The following is a 17467-nucleotide window of genomic DNA, read 5'->3' on the forward strand; positions in this document are numbered from 1 at the left end:
CCAAATCCACACGTTTCCTCCTACTACTTCAGCAAAATCGGCTTGTGCACAGTTGATAAAAAGGCACTTATTGTTAACCTCTACCTTCTACCACCCTTTTTGACCCATTAGCTATCTTTATTGGTCTTTGCCTTAGTAATAATAATTTATTGCACTTGTTAAGTGTTTTATAGTTTACAAAGAATTTGTTGAATTATTTTAACAAATCTGTAGGTATAAAATTTTGTATCACATATTTACAGTCATTAAGACTGGGGTTTAGAGAAGTGATGTGACTTGAAAAAGATCCCACTGCTGGCAAAATCCACACTGAAATGAAAGGTAAAAGAAGCAAGGAACAGAAATATGTTGTAAGGCTAATAATGCAATCACTTACATAATATGGTTTTGTAGAAAAGTTCCTTCTCTACCTTGACAAAGAAGAAAAAAAGATTCTTCCAAAGTATCTGAAATGGCCACAGGTTCTTTTTAAAGGCAATTACTAAGTTACAAAGATAAATATTATCTATTGGAAATGATGAATGAAGTTTTGCAATGTCACTAATGTGGCTTATAAAAACCACCTAAAGGGAAGTATGGCCGAGTTATTTCTATTGCCGTTTAGAAAAAAAAAATAGTGTTATGAAATTTGATACTTTCTGTTCACATTATTTAAAATATCTAAAAATATCAGCCAAAGCAGTTGGAAGGGTTAGGAGAACAAGAAAATGGGAAAAATAGAAGAGAACTAATGCTTGAGGAGAGTGTTAGTCACTCAGTCGTGTATGACTCTTTTCGAGCCCGTGGACTGAAGTTCCCCAGGTTCCTCTGTCCATGGAATTCTCCAGGTAAGAATACTGGAGTGGGTTGCCATTTCCTTCTGAAAGGGAATTTCCCAACCCAGGGATCGAACTCGGATCTCCCCAATTACAGGAAGATTCTTTACCATCTGAGTTACCAGATAGAGAGAAATGGAAAAGTAGGGTTGATACAGGAAAAGCTTTACCAAAGTCCAAGCTCTTTTTCAACTTGTCCAAAAGAATCTGGGTAAGGAACACAAGAAACCAAGGAAAAATAAACATATATACACACACACACAAACTCACACTGAGACTGAGGAGCAAAGAGAACGAAGAAGCACTTTATTCAGGACAGAAGCAAAGGGTGTGGGCATCCTCCTGAGTGAGGAATACCCACAGGGTGTTGATACCCCCCTTTTAATCTCATTTTCAGCTCTGTGAATGGGTGGGGTCTTTTTGATGAGGGGTGGAATATTTATTGAAGGGAAGGTTGAGGTTTGGCCCAGATTGCACCAGGTAGCAAGTAGCACCATCTTTCTGGCTTGTGCATTTGTCTCCTGAAGCCACTGTGTGTGCTCTCTAAGAGCTGTTTTCCTTAAATTTTCCCTTACTAGTTGAGCACCACATGTGTGCTCACAAGGTATCAGCAACCTGTGCTTTTTTTTATTTGCACATGCTCCATTGTTTTCAAGGTAGAGTTTCTTGCTCAGATGCTACAAAGTGTTTGTTCTAGACGCCATTCTTCTCTGCATCATGGTCTCATTAAGTGCAAAACAAGGAGGTGGCTTTGCCTTCTGCCTAATGCCTATAGATGAGGAGCCCACCCTTGTGCCAGCCTGTCTTCCCTGCCTCAAGGTGATTGCAAAGGCTTAAATGTTGTCTTTGCATGAAATGATAAGTTTATATGGTCTTACATGAGAAGGCATCGACTAGAAGATCTGGGCTGTAGCACCAATGTTAGCAGGGGATTTAGAAAATGATAATAATAGGGACTATACTTTCTTAAGCTCTTACCAGGTGTCAAGCTCTGTTACAGATGTTTGATATGGATTAACTCATTTAAGTCTCACAAATGTTGCTAGTTGCTATTATTATTACAATAACCCAATATTACAAATGAGTTGTTTGAGGCTCAGAAAGGTTAAGTAAATTATTCAAGGTCATACAATTTAAGCAAAAAGTATGTCCAAATCTAGTTAAAGACTATGCTGCTTTTAGCATATAATAGTGTCTTTCCATCTCACTTTAGTGAAACTCAGTTTCCTCTCATAGGAATTATCCCTGGGACATCATTCTGTTTCATCAGTTGATCTGGTGTGTATCCATCCATGGTTTCAGGATGTGACTCAAAAGTGCCGGCTTCCTGAATAAGTAATCTTTTTTCAAGGAGACCATCCAACATGTACAAATATTTATTCATAGTTTCTGGAGTATAGCCATGACTCAGCATCATAATCAGCACCTCTGGAACCTGCCAGATCCTGAGGCCCAACAACATTTTGAGATCAATACATAGCTCAATAATAGTACAATCAGTCTATGAACTGTTGATGAGTTGATTCTGATTTAGATAATAAGTGGCAATTATTATTTCCTGCAGTGGAGTAGCTTTTAAAGAATGCTGAAGATGACTTAGACTTAGTATAAAAGGACTTTGAATCAGACAGATTTGTCATGCTTGCCTTTACTCAACTGTCATTTCCCACAAAAATGTGAAAAAAGTTAGGCACATGATGAATAATGAAAGTCACTGCAGACGAATGAAGTACAGGTAAGATCTCTTTTTAACAAATATCACTTTAGCATCCAGTTATACATAACATGATTATATTTGTGTCCCTGTCAGCATTATATACTAACATGGTTTCTTGACATTTATGAAGTATGTTCAAGAAATCTTGTAAAACATAAGTAGTCATCTTATTCCCTAATTCTTTTTATAGATGGTTTCCTGTATAACATCTTGAGTTCATCCAACTGACAAGTTTCCTGAAGTACTATCAAAGCTACAGAATTCAGTTTTAAGCTATTACACCATGGCAACTGACAGGTTTATAGTGTTAATTCATGAAGCAGCTTACACATTTCAGAATCTGTTCCTAATCTGGGCAGATCAGAGCCTTTTACTTTATAATTCTATCCAATAAACCAACAACAGGCTTTTACAACCCTTTAAAAAAATCTTCCAGGTCATCAATTTCTTAAAATAGGTCAAATTTTTATTAAGTACACCTTACGTTCTATTCAAATAAAGTCACAGCTGAAGAGCAATGCAGTATCTTGAAAGGCATCACTGCTCTGGAACTAGCAAAAAAAATCTCTTCTGTTTGTTTAACACCCTTCTTCTCACCCCCAAATGCTCCCAAATACTTGTTAGTGAACAAACTCTGTGTACCCAAAACATTCACTTCGAGTAACAACTTTGGAATAACAACTTTAAAAGTCATTCCTTAAAAAACTGGAAATAGAACTGCCATGTGACCCAGCAATCCCACTGCTGGGCATACACACCAAGGAAACCAGAATTGAAAGAGACAAATGTACCCCAATGATCATTGCAGCACTGTTTACAATAGCTAGGACATAGAATCAACATAGAAGTCCATCGGCAGATGAATGGATAAGAAAGCTGTGGTAGATATACACAATGGAATACTACTCAGCTATTTAAAAAAAACTCATTTGAGTCAGTTCTAATGAGGTGGATGAAACTGGAACCTATTATACAGAGTGAAGTAAGCCAGAAAGAGAAACACCAATACAGTATATATATGGAATTTAGAAAAATGGTAACAATGATACTATATGCAAGGCAGCAAAAGAGACACAGATGTAAAGAACAGACTTTTGGACTATGTGGGAGAAGGCAGGGGTGGGACTATATGAGAGAATAGCATTGAAACGTGCATATTACCATATGTAAAATAGATGACCAGTGCAAATTTGTTGTATGAAGCAAGGCACCAAAAGCTGGTGGGATGGGGTGGGGAAGAAGGAGGGTGGGGGGTTCAGGATGGGTGGGACACATGTACACCCATGGCTGATTCATGTCAATGTATGGCAAAAACCACCACAATATTGTAAATAAAAAAAATTTTTTTTAATGAAATAAAATTAAAAAATAATTTTAAAAAAATGCACAAAGAGGAAAGGAAAGGAATAAACAACAAGTAATTACGTAAGTGGGAAAATAAAAGTTTATTTGTCCCTACCTTTATCCTACTTGGTCTTCAGAAACAAAAGGAAATTATATTTGAAAGAAGATAATACCCATAGCCTCAGTTTATCTCCACAATTTTTCATAAACAGTATGTGGCATTCAATAAAAAGTTATCAGGGATGCAAAAAAAAGTGATCATAATCCTGGTCCCCTCTCCATGGTGATCATGGAGTTGGACCACCTAGGTCTCCCATCTAGGATACTTATTGTATAGGGAACAGAGCTGACTAAGAACATCCATTAGCCACACCTTTAGAGCCACACCTTTAGTGAGCCTAAATAAATGACCACCTTCAACCCCTTGTGTCAGGGCAGAAGTTAGATACTGAAGAGACTTGAAAATAGAGGAAGCCAAAATATATAAAGAAGAGGGAACCACTTTGGAAGTGACAGGTGTAACAGATTAAAACACTGTAGTTAGCATTGACTACATTGGAAGGGACCTATAGACCTTGAGAAGACATATTAGCTGTAACAGGGAACTATCTGAAACTGAACTGACCCAACACTGCCCTCAACATCTCCAGAGAAATTCCTAGATATATTTAACTATTATCATTTTTTTTAATTTTTAAGTTTTTTTATTAGTCTTTTAGTGTTCCTTTTTAAAACCTACTATTAACTTGCAAAAAAAAGACCCTATTTTTAAAGCAAATTTCATATATTTTTAATAACTTTTGTGATTTTGCTTTGTTTTCTTAATATTGTATTTTTGAGAGTTTAACCTCTACTCTAGATTTTTAATATTTGATTTTTTGCATTTGTTATTAATTTTGTACATTTAAGAATCCAATTTTAAGTACCCATTTTTACTTAGCAGTGTGATTACTGGCTTGATTGCTCTCTCCCCTTTTGACTCTCCTTTTTCTCCCCCAGGTCACCTCTATCTCTTCCCTCCCCTTTCTCTTCTCCATCTAACTCTGTGAATCTATTTGGGTGTTCCAGGCTGCGGAGAACACTTAGAGAACTGATCACTGGCTAGATTGGTCTCTCTCTTTTTGATTCTGCCTCTTCTCCTCCTGGTCACCTCTAATCTCCCTCCTCTTTCTTCTCTTCTCCATGTAACTCTGTGAACCTCTCTGGGTGTCCCTCACTGTGGAGAATCTTTTCACCATTAATCTAGATGTTTTGTCATCAGTGCTGTATAGATGGACAAGTCTTGAGGCTACTGTAAGAATAAGACTGAAAGCCAGAGGCAGGAGGATTAAATCCAAAACTTGAGAATAGCAGAAAACTCCTGACTCCAGGGAACATTAATCGACAAGAGCTCATCCAAAAACCTCCATACCTACACTGAAACTAAGCTCCACCCAAGAGCCAACAAGTTTCAGAGCAAGACATAGCAAGCTAATTCTCCAACAACACAGGAACATAGCCCTGAGCATTAAAACACAGGCGATGAAACGTCACAGCAAACCCATAGACACCTCAAAATTCACTACTGGACACTTGATTGCACTCCAGAGAGAAGAGATCCAACTCCACCCACCAGAACACCTATGCAAGCTTCCCTAACCAAGAAACCTTAACAAGCCACTCCTCCGATCTCACCCATAGGGAGCAACTTCCACAATAAAGAGGAACCACAAATGTCCAGCATACAGAAAGGCCACCCCAAACACAGCAACCTAAACAACATGAAAAGGCAGAGAAATATTCAGCAGATAAAGGAACATGATAAAAGCCCAGCAAACCAAACAAAAGAGGAGGGGACAGGGAGTCTACCTGAAAAAGAGTTAAGAATAATGATAGTAAAAATGATCCAAAATCTTCAAAACAAAATGGAGTTACAGATAACTAGTCTGGAGACAAGAATTGAGAAGATGCAATAAAAGATTAACAAAGACCTAGAAGAAATAAAAAAGAGTCTATAAATAATGAATAATGCAATAACTGAGGTCAAAAGCACTCTGGAGGGAACAAACAGTAGAATAACGGAGGCAGAAGATAGGATAAGTGAGGTGGAAGATAGAATGGTGGAAATAAATGAAGCAGAGAGGAAAAATAGAAAAAAAGAATGAAAAGAAATGAGGACAACCTCAGAGACTTCTGGGACAATGTCAAACGCCCCAACATTCAAATGTAGGAGTCCCAGAAGAAGAAGATAAAAAGAAAGGCCATGAGAAAATACTTGAGGAGATAATAGTTGAAAATGCCCTAAAATGGGGAAGGAAATAGCCGCCCAAGTCCAAAAAACCCAGAGAATCCAAACAGGATAAACCCAAGGCAAAACACCCCAAGACACATATTAATCAAATTAAAAAGGTCAAACACAAAGAACAAATATTAAAAGCAGCAAGGGAGAAACAACAAATAGCTGAGAAGGGGTGTCTCATAAGGATAACAGCTGATCTTTAAATAGAAACTCTTCAAGCCAGAAGGGAATGGAAGGACATACTTAAAGTGATGAAAGAAAAACCTACAGTCCAGATTACTGTACCCAACAAGGATCTCAATGAAATATGAAGGAGAAATCAAAAGCTTTACAGACAAGCAAAAGCTGAGAGAATTCAGCACCACCAAACCAGCTCTCCAACAAATGCTAAAGGATCTTCTCTTGACAGGAAACACAGAAAAGGTTTATAAACTCAAACCCAAAACAACAAAGTAAATGGCAACGGGATCATATTTATCAATAATTACCTTAAATGTAAATGGGTTGAATGCCCCAACCAAAAGAAAAAGACTGGCTAAATGGATTAAAAAAAAAAAGACCCCTATATATGCTGTCTACAAGAAACCCACCTCAAAACAAGGGACACGTACAGACTGAACGTGAAGGGTTGGAAAAAGGTATTTCATGCAAATGGAGACCAAAGGAAAGCAGGAGTAGCAAAACTCATATCAGATAAAATAGACTTTTAAATAAAGGCCATGAAAAGAGACAGAGATGGGCACTACATAATGATCAAAGGATCAATCCAAAAAGAAGATATAACAATTATAAATACATATGCACCCAACATAGGAGCACCACAATATGTAAGGCAAATGCTAACAAGTATGAAAGAGGAAATTAACAGTAACACAATAATAGTGGGAGACTTTAGTAGCCCACTCACACCTATGGATAGATCAACTAAACAGAAAATTAGCAAAGAAACACAAACTTTAAATGATACAATGGACCAGTTAGATCTAGTCAATATCTATAGGACATTTCAACCTAAAACAATGAATTTCACCTTTCTCTCAAGTGCACACAGAACCTTCTCCAGGAGGGCCATAAATCTAGCCTTGGTAAATTCAAAAAAATTGAAATCATCTCAAGCATATTTTCTGATCACAATACAGTAAGATCAGATGTCAACTACAGGAAAAAAAAACTATTAAAAATACAAACGTATGAAGACTAAACAACACACTTCTGAATAACCAACAAATCACAGAAGAAATAAAAAAAGAAATCAAAATATGCATAACAGCAAGTAAAAATGAAAACAAAACAACCCAAAACCTATGGGACACTGTAAAAGCAGTGCTAAGTTGAAGGTTCATAGCAATACAAGCCTACCTCAATAAACAGGAGAAAAATCAATTAAATAATCTAACTCTCCACCTAAAGCAACTAGAAAAGAAGAAATGAATCACCCGAGGGTTAGTAGAAGGAAAGAAATCATAAAAATTAGGGCAGAAATAAATGTAAAAGAAACAAAAGAGACCATAGCAAAAATCAACAAAGTTAAAAGCTGGTTCTCTGAGAAGGTAAATAAAATAGACAAACCATTATCCAGATTCATCAAGAAAAAACGGGAGAAGAATCAAATCAACAAAATTAGAAATGAAACTGGAGAAATCACAACAGACAACACAGAAATACAAAGGATCATAAGAGACTACTATAAGCAGCTATAGGCCAATAAAATGGGCAACTCGGAAGAAATGGACAAATTCTTAGAAAAGTTTAACTTTCCAAAACTGAACCAGGAAGAAATAGAAAATCTTAACAGACCCATCACAAAGCACAGAAATCAAAACTGTAATCAGAAATTTTCCAACAAACAAAACCCAGGACCAGATGGCTTCACAACTGAATTCTACCATAAATTTAGAGAAGAGGTAACACCTATCCTACTCAAACTCTTCCAGAAAATTTCAGAGAAAGGTAAACTTCCAAACTCATTCTATGAGGCCACCATCACCCTAATTCCAAAACCTGACAAAGATGCCACAAAAAAAGAAAACTTCAGGCCAATATAACTGATGAACATAGACACAAAAAGCTTTTGCAAAGTTATAAGAAACAGAATCCAACAACATATTAAAAAGATCATACATCATGGCCAAGTGGGCTTTTATCCCAGGGATGCAAGGATTCTTCAATATTTGCAAATCAATGTGAAACACCACATTAACAAATTGAAAGATAAAATCCAATGATTATCTCAATAGATGCAGAGAAAGCCTTTGACAAAATTCAACATCTATTTATGATAAAAATCCCCCAGAAAGCAAGCATAAAAGTAACATACCTTAACATAATAAAAGCCATATATGATAAACCGACAGTATACAATATCCTCAATGGTGAAAAATTGGAAGGATTTCCCCTCCAGTCAGGAACAAGACAAGGATGCCAACTCTCACCACTACTATTCAACATATGTTTGGAAGTTTTAGCCAGAGCAATCAGAGAAGAAAAAGATATTAGAGGAATACAGACTGGAAAAGAAGTGAAACTCTCACTGTTTGCAGATGACATGATCCTCTACATAGAAAACCCTAAAGACTCCACCAGAAAATTACTAGAGCTAACCAATGAATATAGTAAAGTTTCAAGATATAAATTAGCACACAGAAATCCCTTGCATTCCTATACAGTAACAATGAGAAAACAGAAATAGAAATTAAGGAAACAATTCCATTCACCATTGCAACGAAAATAATAAAATACTTAGGAATAAATCTACCTAAAGAAAAAGACCTATATATAGAAAACTAAAAAACACTAATGAAAGAAATCAAAGATGACACATAGATGGAGAAATATACTGTGTTCATGGATCAGAAGAATCAATACAGTGAAAATAAGTATACTACCCAAAGCACTCTATAGATTAAATGCACTCCCTATCAAGCTACCATCTAAATGTAAGACCAGAAACTATAAAACTCCTAGAGGAAAACATAGGCAAAATACTCTCCAACATAAACCACAACAGGATCCTCTATGACCCACCTCCCAGAATATTGGAAATTAAAGCAAAAATAAACAAACAGGACCTAATTAAAATTAAAACCTTCTGGACAACAAAGGAAACCATAAGCAAGGTGAAAAGACAGCCTTCAGAATGGGAGAAAATAATAGCAAATGAAGCAACAGACAAAGAATGAGTCTCAAAAACACAGAAGCAACTCCTGCAGCTCAATTCCAGAAAAATAAAAGACCCAATCAAAAAGTGGGCCAAAGAACTAAACAGACATTTCTCCAAAGAAGACATACAGATGGCTAACAAACACATGAAAAGATGCTCAACATCACTCATTATCAGAGAAATTCAAATCAAAACCACAGTGAGGTACCATCTCACGGTGGTCAGAATGGCTGCTATCCAAAAGTCTACAAACAATAAATGCTGGAGAGGGTGTGGAGAAAAAGCAACCCTCTTTCACTGTTGGTGGGAATGCAAACTAGTACAGCCACTATGGAGAGCAGTGTGTAAATTCCTTAAAAAACTGGAAATAGAACTGCCATATGACCCAGAAATCCAACTCTTGGGCATACACACTGAGGAAACCAGAATTGAAAGAGACATGTGTACCCCAATATTCATCGCAGCACTGTTTACAATAGCCAGGACATGGAAGCAACCAGGATGTCCATTGGCAAACGAATGGATAAGGAAGCTGTGGCACATATACACAATGGAATATTACTCAGCTATTAAAAAGAATGCATTTGAATCAGTTCTAATGAGGTGGATGAAACTGGAGCAAAAGTGATTCAGAAAAAAAAAATCACCAATACAGTATTCAGTTCCGTTCAGTCACTCACTCGTGTCCAACTCTTTGTGATTCCATGAACCACAGCACACCAGGCCTCCCTGTCCATCGCCAGCTCCCGGAGTTTACCCAAACTCAGGTCCATTGAGTCGGTGATGCCATCCAACCATCTCATCCTCTGTCGTCCCCTTCTCCTCCTGCCTTCAATCTTTCCCAATATCAGGGTCTTTTCCAATGAGCCAGTTTCTTTGCATCAGGTCACTTCCCTGGTGGCTCAGATGGTAAAACGACTGCCTACAATGCGGGAGACCCGGGTCCGATTCCTGAGTCGGGGAGATCTCCTGGAGAAGGAAATGACAACCCATTCCAGTATTCTTGCCTGGAAAATCCCATGGACGTTAGAGCCTGGTAGGCTACAGTCCATGGGGTCACAAGGAGTTGGACACGACTGAGCGACTTCACTTTCACTTTTTCAGTTCTTTGCATCAGGTGGCCAAAGTACTGGAGTTTCAGGTTTAACAGTAGTCCTTCCAATGAACACTCAGGACCGATTTCCCTTAGGATAGACTGGTTGGATCTCCTTGCAGTCTAAGGGACTCTCAAGTCTTCTCCAGCACCACAGTTCAAAAGCATTGATTCTTCTTTGCTCAGCCCTCTTTATATTTGGACTCTCACATCCATACATGACCACTGGAAGAACCATAGCCTAGACTAGACGGACGTTTGTTGGCAAAGTAATGTTTCTGCTTTTTAATATGCTGTCTAGGTTAGTCATAACTTTCCTTCCAAGGAGCAAGTGTCTTTTAATTTCATGGCTGCAATTCCCATCTGCAGTGATTTTGGAGCCCAAAAAAATTAGGTCAGCCACTGTTTCCACTGTTTCCCCATCTATATCCCATGAAGTGATGGTACCAGATGCCACGATCTTAGTTTTCTGAATGTTGAGCTTTAAGCCAACTTTTTCACTCTACTCTTTCACTTTCATCAAGAGGCTCTTTAGTTCTTCTTCACTTTCTGCCATAAGGGTGGTTCATCTGTATATCTGAGGTTATTGATATTTCTCCCGGCAACCTTGATTCCAGCTTGTGCTTCATCCAACCCAGCGTTTCTCATGATGTACTCTGCATATAAGTTAAATAAGCAAGGTGACAATATACAGCCTTGACGTCCCCCTTTTCCTATTTGGAACCATTCTGTTGTTCCATGTCCAGTTCTAACTGTTGCTTCCTGACCTTCACATAGGTTTCTCAAGAGGCAGATCAGGTGCTCTGGTATTCCCATCTCTTTAAGAATTTTCCACAGTTTGTTGTGACCCACACAGTCAAAGGCTTTGGCATAGTCAATAAAGCAGAAATAGATGTTTTCCTGGAACTCTCTTGCTTTTTCAATGATCCAACGAATGTTGGCAATTTGATCTCTGGTTCCTCTGTCTTTTCTAAAACCAGCTTGAACATCTGGAAGTTCACGGTTCAGGTATTGCTGAAGCCTGGCTTTGAGAATTTTGCACATTAGTTTACTAACGTGTGAGATGAGTGCAATTGTGCAGTGGTTTGAGCATTCTTTGACATTGCCATTCTTTGGGATTGGAATGAAAACTGACCTTTTCCAATCCTGAGGCCACTGTTGAGTTTTCCAAATTTTCTGTCATATTGAGTGCAGCACTTTCACAGCATCATCTTTTAGGATTTGAAATATCTCAACTGGAATTCCACCACCTCCACTATCTTTGTTCATAGTGATTCTTCTAAGGCCCACTTGACTTCACATTCCAGGATGTCTGGCTCTAGGGGAGTGATCACACCATCATGATTATCTGGGTAATGAGGGTTTTGTTTTGTTTTGTTTTGTTTTGTATAGTTCTGTGTATTCTTGACACCTCTTCTTAATATATTCTGCTTCTGTTAGTTCCACACCATTTCTGTCCTTTATTGAGCCCATCTTTGCATGAAATATTCCCTTGGTATCTCTAATTTTCTTGAAGTGATCTCTAGTCTTTCCCATTCTATTGTTTTCCTCTATTTCTTTGCATTGATTGCTGAGAAAGGCTCTCGTATCTCTCCTTGCTATTCTTTGGAACTCTGCATTCAAATGGGTATATCTTTCCTCTTCTCCTTTGCTTTTCATTTCTCTTCTTTTCACAGCTATTTGTAAGGCCTCCTCAGACAGCCATTTTGCTTGTTTGCATTTCTTTTTCTTGGGGATTGTCTTGCTCCCTGTCTACTGTACAATGTCACGAACCTCCGTCCATAGTTCATCAGGCTCTGTCTATCAGATCTTAGTGCATGTATATGGAATTTAGAAAGATGGTAAGGATGACCCTATATGCAAGACAGCGAATGAGACACAGATGTAAAGAACAGACTTTTGGACTCTGTGGGAGAAGGCGAGTGTGGGATGATTTGAGAGAATAACATTGAAACATGTATATTATCATATGTGAAATAGATCACCAGTCAGCCCTGGTTCAATGCATGAGACAGGGTACTCAGGGCCGGTGCACTGGGATGACCATGAGGGATGGGATGGGGAGGGAAGAGGGAGGGGGTTTCAGGATGGGGAGCACATGTACACCCATGGCTGATTCATGTGAATGTATGGCAAAAACCACCACAATATTGTAAAGTAATTAGTCTTCAATTAAAATTTTAAAAAGTGTAGACATTTAAAACATATTAACTATTCTAATTCTGTAAAGCAATTATACTTCAATAAAAATGTTATTTTAAAAAGGTAACAACAACAACAAAATATTAACCATTCTACCTAGGATTTCTAAATCTGAAAATGAAAATATTTTGTATTAATAATTATAAAGCAAAAATGACTATCATGTCTTCAACAAAATTGTGAGGTGTCAACAATTTCAAAAGGGTTAAATTTGGACGACTTATTTAAGGAGAAGAATTTAAAGTGAATGTAACATAAAAACTATTAGAAATACATTTGAAATCTGAAATAAATTTTATAAGGTGGAAAAAAAAGTCAGTAATAGAGCATGCCCCACCTGCTCCATTCTAAGTAAAAATGCTAGAGAGAATGTAAACTAACAGATTTTATATTGTTTCAAGCTTATTCTATCAGTATACTCTTTCATGACAGTAAAATACATGTCTTCTCATGAGCATGTAAATGTATGAAAATATAGTGTTATGTAATATATCATGCCATCAGTAACAGAAAGAATGTTAATTAAGAACACACAGATATTTCTAGCATGTATTCATTATTCATCAATTATTTCTGGAAGCCTACTACATACCAGGATCTGTTCCAGCCAATTGCGTTACAGCAGTGCACAAAGCAAAGAACCTGCTTTCTCAGAACTAACTTTCTGGAGTGGGAGACAGACAATAAACATATCAGATAATCATAAGTTTCATAAAGAAAAATAAAGCAGTATACTATGAAAGAGAGTTCATTTTAGATAGGGTGATCAGGAAATGCCTCTCTGAAAAAAAATAACATTAAGGACCTCAGTGAAGTGAGGGTATGAACCAGGTGAAGATACAGGGAAGGAAATTTCCAGGGAGAAGGAAAGTTGTTGTTTAGTCACTAACTCGTGTCTGACGCCATGACCCCATGGATTGTAGCCCACCAGGCTCATCTGTCTGTGGGATTCTCCAGGCAAGAATATTGGAGTGGTTGGCCATTTCCTACTCCATGTAATCTTCCCAGACCAGGGATGGAACCCACGTTGAAGGAATAGCACATTCAGAGGCCCCAGGGAGGGAATCAGCTTAGTAGTTCTAACAAGACCGGTAGGATAGGAAACAGATAAAGTTAGACGATCTCACAAAGATAGGCTGACTATGGGCAATGGTACTGAATTTCCTACTTATAGTTAGTAAAACGGGAAGCAGTTGGATAGTTGTCAGTTACAGTTGAAAAGTCTACTCTATATGGAAGGGAAGGGTAGAAGCAATAATCCAGGCTAGAGCTGACAGTGACTTGCACCAACCTGCCAGCAGTGGAGAAGCTGATAGGATTTTACTGATCCATTGACTGTGGAGTATCAGAAGATGATGCCTCTATTTTTGTAATGGGAAACTGGATAATTATTTATGGGGCGTGGGGATGATGGACAAAGGTTCAGTTTTATATGGTTCAGTTTGAGCTGCCTAACTAAACATCGTATGACTTCCTGATAGCTCAGTTGGTAAAGATCCACCTGCAATACAGGAGACCCCAATTTGATCCCTGGGTCAAGAAGATCTGCTGGAGATGGGATAGGCTACCCAATCCAGTATTTTGGGGCTTCCCTTGTGGCTCAGCTGGTAAAGAATCTGCCTGTAATGCGGGAGACCTGGGTTGAATCCCTGGGTTGGGAAGATCTCCTGGAGAAGAGAAAGGCTACCCACTCCAGTATTCTGGCCTGGAGAATTCCATGGAGTCACAAAGAGTTGGACACAACTGAGGGACTTTCACCACCACCAGATCAATTAAACATCTAAAGGGAGAAGGTGAGTAGGCAGTTGGACTTGGTTCTGGCAATTTGGGGAAAGATTGGAGCTATAGATATATTTTTGAGAGTCATCAGTTGTTGCTGTTGTTCACTCAGTGGTGTCCAACTCTTTACAACCCCATGGACTGCAGCACACTAGGTTTCCCTGTCCATCGCCAACACCCAGAGCTTGCTCAATCTCATGTCCATTGAGTCGGTGATACCATCCAACCACCTTGTCCTCTGTCGCCTCCTTTTCCTCCTGCCTTTAATTTTCGCCAGAATCAGGGTCTTTTCCAATGAGTAGGTTCTTTGCATCAGGTGGCCAAATTATTGGAGCTTCAGCTTCAGCATCAGTTCTTCCAATGAATAATCAGGACTGACTTCCTATAGGATTGACAGGTTTGATCTTTCAGTCCAAGGGACTCTCAAGAGTCTTCTCCAACACCACAGTTCAGAAGCATCAGTTCTTCAGTGCTCAGCCTTCTTTATGGTTCAACTCTCACACTCATACATGACTACTAGAAAAACCATAGCTTTAACTATATGGACCTTTGTGGACAAAGTAATGTCTCTGCTTCTTAATATGCTGTCTAGGTTTGTCATAGTTTTTCTTCCAAGGAGCAAGCATTTTCTAATTTTATGGCTGAAGTCACCATCTGCAGTGATTTTTGAGCCCAAGAAAATAAAGTCTGTCACTGTTTCCATTGTTTCCTCATCCATTTGCCATGAACTGATGGGACTGGATGCCATGATCTTTCTTTTTTGAATGCTGAGTTTGAAGCTAGCTTTTTCACTCTCCTCTTTCACCTTCATCGAGAGGTTCTTTAGTTCTTAGCTTTCCACCATAAGGGTGGTTGGTGTCATCTGCATATCTGAGGTTACAGATATTTCTCCCTACAATCTTGATTCCAGCTTGTGCTTCATCCAGCCCAGTATTTTGCATTATGTACTCTGCATCTAAGTTAAATAAGCAGGGTGACAACATACAGTCTTGATGTACTCCTTTCCCAATTTGGAACCAGTCCTTTGTTCCATGTCCAGTTCTCACTGTTGCTTCTTGACCTGCATACAGGTTTCTCAGGAAGCAGGTAAGGTGGTCTGGTATTCCCATCTCATTAAGAATTTTCCACAGTTTGTTGTGATCCACACAGTCAAAGGCTTTAGAGTAGTCATTGAAGCATAAGTAGATTTTTTTTCTGGAATTATCTTGCTTTTTAGATGATCCAACAGATGTTGGCAATTTGTTCTCTGGTTCCTCTGCCTTTTCTAAATCCAGCTTGAACATCTGGAAGTTCTCGGTTCATGTACTATTGGAGCCTGGCTTGGAGAATTTTGAGCATTATTTTGCTAGCATGTGAGATGAGTGCAATTGTGCGGTCTGAACATTCTTTGGCATTGCCTTTCTTTGGGATTGGAATGAAAACTGACATTTTCTAGTCCTGTGGCCACTGCTGAGCTTTCCAAATCTTCTAGCATATTGAGTGCAGCATTTTCACAGCATCATCTTTTAGGATTTGAAATAGCTCAGCTGGAGTTCCAACACCTGCACCAGCTTTGTTCACATCACCTCCACTAGCTTTGTTCGTAGAGATGCTGCCTAAGGCCCACTTGACTTGCACTCCAGGATTTCTGGCTCTAGGTGAGTGATTATACCATCATGGTTATCTGGGTCATTAAGATCATTTTTGTAAAATTCTGTGTAATCTTGCCACCTTTTCTTAATATCTTTTGCTTCAGTTTGATCCATACCGTTTCTGTCCTTTATTGTGCCCATCTTTGCATGAAATTTTCCCTTGGTATCCCTAATTTTCTTGAGGTCTCTAGTCATCAGTATGTATGTAGTATCTAAAGACATAGGATTAATTAAAGTCACCTAAGGTATAGTGTGTGGCTTCCCTGGTTGCTCAGTGGTAAAGATCTGCCTGCCAATGTAGGAGAAGCAGGTTCAGTCCCCGGGTTAGGAAGATCCTTTGGAGAAGAAAATTGCAGCCCATTCCAGTATTTTTGCCAGAGAAAAATCTCATGGACAAAGGAGTCTGGCAGGCTAAAGCCCATAGGTAACAAAGAATCTGACACAACTGAGCCACTGAGCACACACACCCACACAGGATAGAGTGTAGATAAGATAAAGAGAAGAGGAGCAAGGACTGAGATATATGGGACCCTCCAGTATAGAGGTCAAAGCGATGAGAAGGTACCAACAAAGCACACAAAAAGGATGCCAAGGAAAAGAGAAGGAAACCCAAAATTTGTGGTGTCTCAGAAACCAAGTAAGGAAAATGCTTCAAGGATAAAGTGATAGACAATGTCAAAAGCTGTCACTAAGTCTGACTTGTGGACACAGCTGGGGAAGGAGAGGATGGGATGAATTGAGAGAGTAGCGTGGAATCATACATTACCATACATAAAATAGATAGCTGGTGGGAATTTGCTCTATGATGCAAGGGGCTCAAATCTGGTGGTCTGTGACAACCTAGAGGGGTGAAATTGGGTGGGAGGTGGGAGGGAGGTTCAAGAGGAAGGAGACATATGTATACCTAAGGCTGATTCATGTTGATGTATGGCAGAAACCAACACAATATTGTAAAGCAATTATCCTTAAAAAAATAATTTAAATTAAAAAAAAAAAGATGTCAATAAGCCAAGTAAGATGAGGCCTGACAATGGTCTAATAAGTTTGGCAAACTGAAGATAACTGGTAACATTGATAAGGGAATAAGTGGCATGTCTGGAGCAAAACAGATTAAAGTGGGTTCAGGAAAAAAAATGGAAGGGTAAAAATTAGAAACAATAAGTATGGATAATTCTCTTGAAACTTTTGCAATGAAGGAACATAAGGTGCTCTTGCTAAGAGGAAGTCACTCATTTCTTCCCTTTGAAGACATGAATGGAGAACATCTTACATAAAGGCTTGATCCTGTTGTTACTTGGATTTTGATCATACCTGTTTAGTAAAAGTGAATGTTCTTATTTGAAGGATGCAGGCCAGAGTATTTTAGGATTGTATTGATCCTTATCAAAGCATGCCATACCAAGGCAGAACATTTTTCTGAGACAATTAGAAACGAAGATAGTTTCACC

At 38.5% G+C, this 17467-nt stretch overlaps 1 protein-coding gene across 3 annotated transcripts in view; it reads right to left on the reverse strand.

Moving 5' to 3' along the window:
- The window catches only part of IL13RA2 (interleukin 13 receptor subunit alpha 2), a 74922-nt gene that overhangs the window by 19771 nt on the left and 37684 nt on the right, over window positions 1-17467 (reverse strand). The gene's annotated exons all lie outside the window — the stretch shown is intronic.

This window comes from Cervus elaphus, chromosome X, assembly GCF_910594005.1.
Source record: "Cervus elaphus chromosome X, mCerEla1.1, whole genome shotgun sequence".
Lineage (NCBI taxonomy): Eukaryota > Metazoa > Chordata > Mammalia > Artiodactyla > Cervidae > Cervus > Cervus elaphus.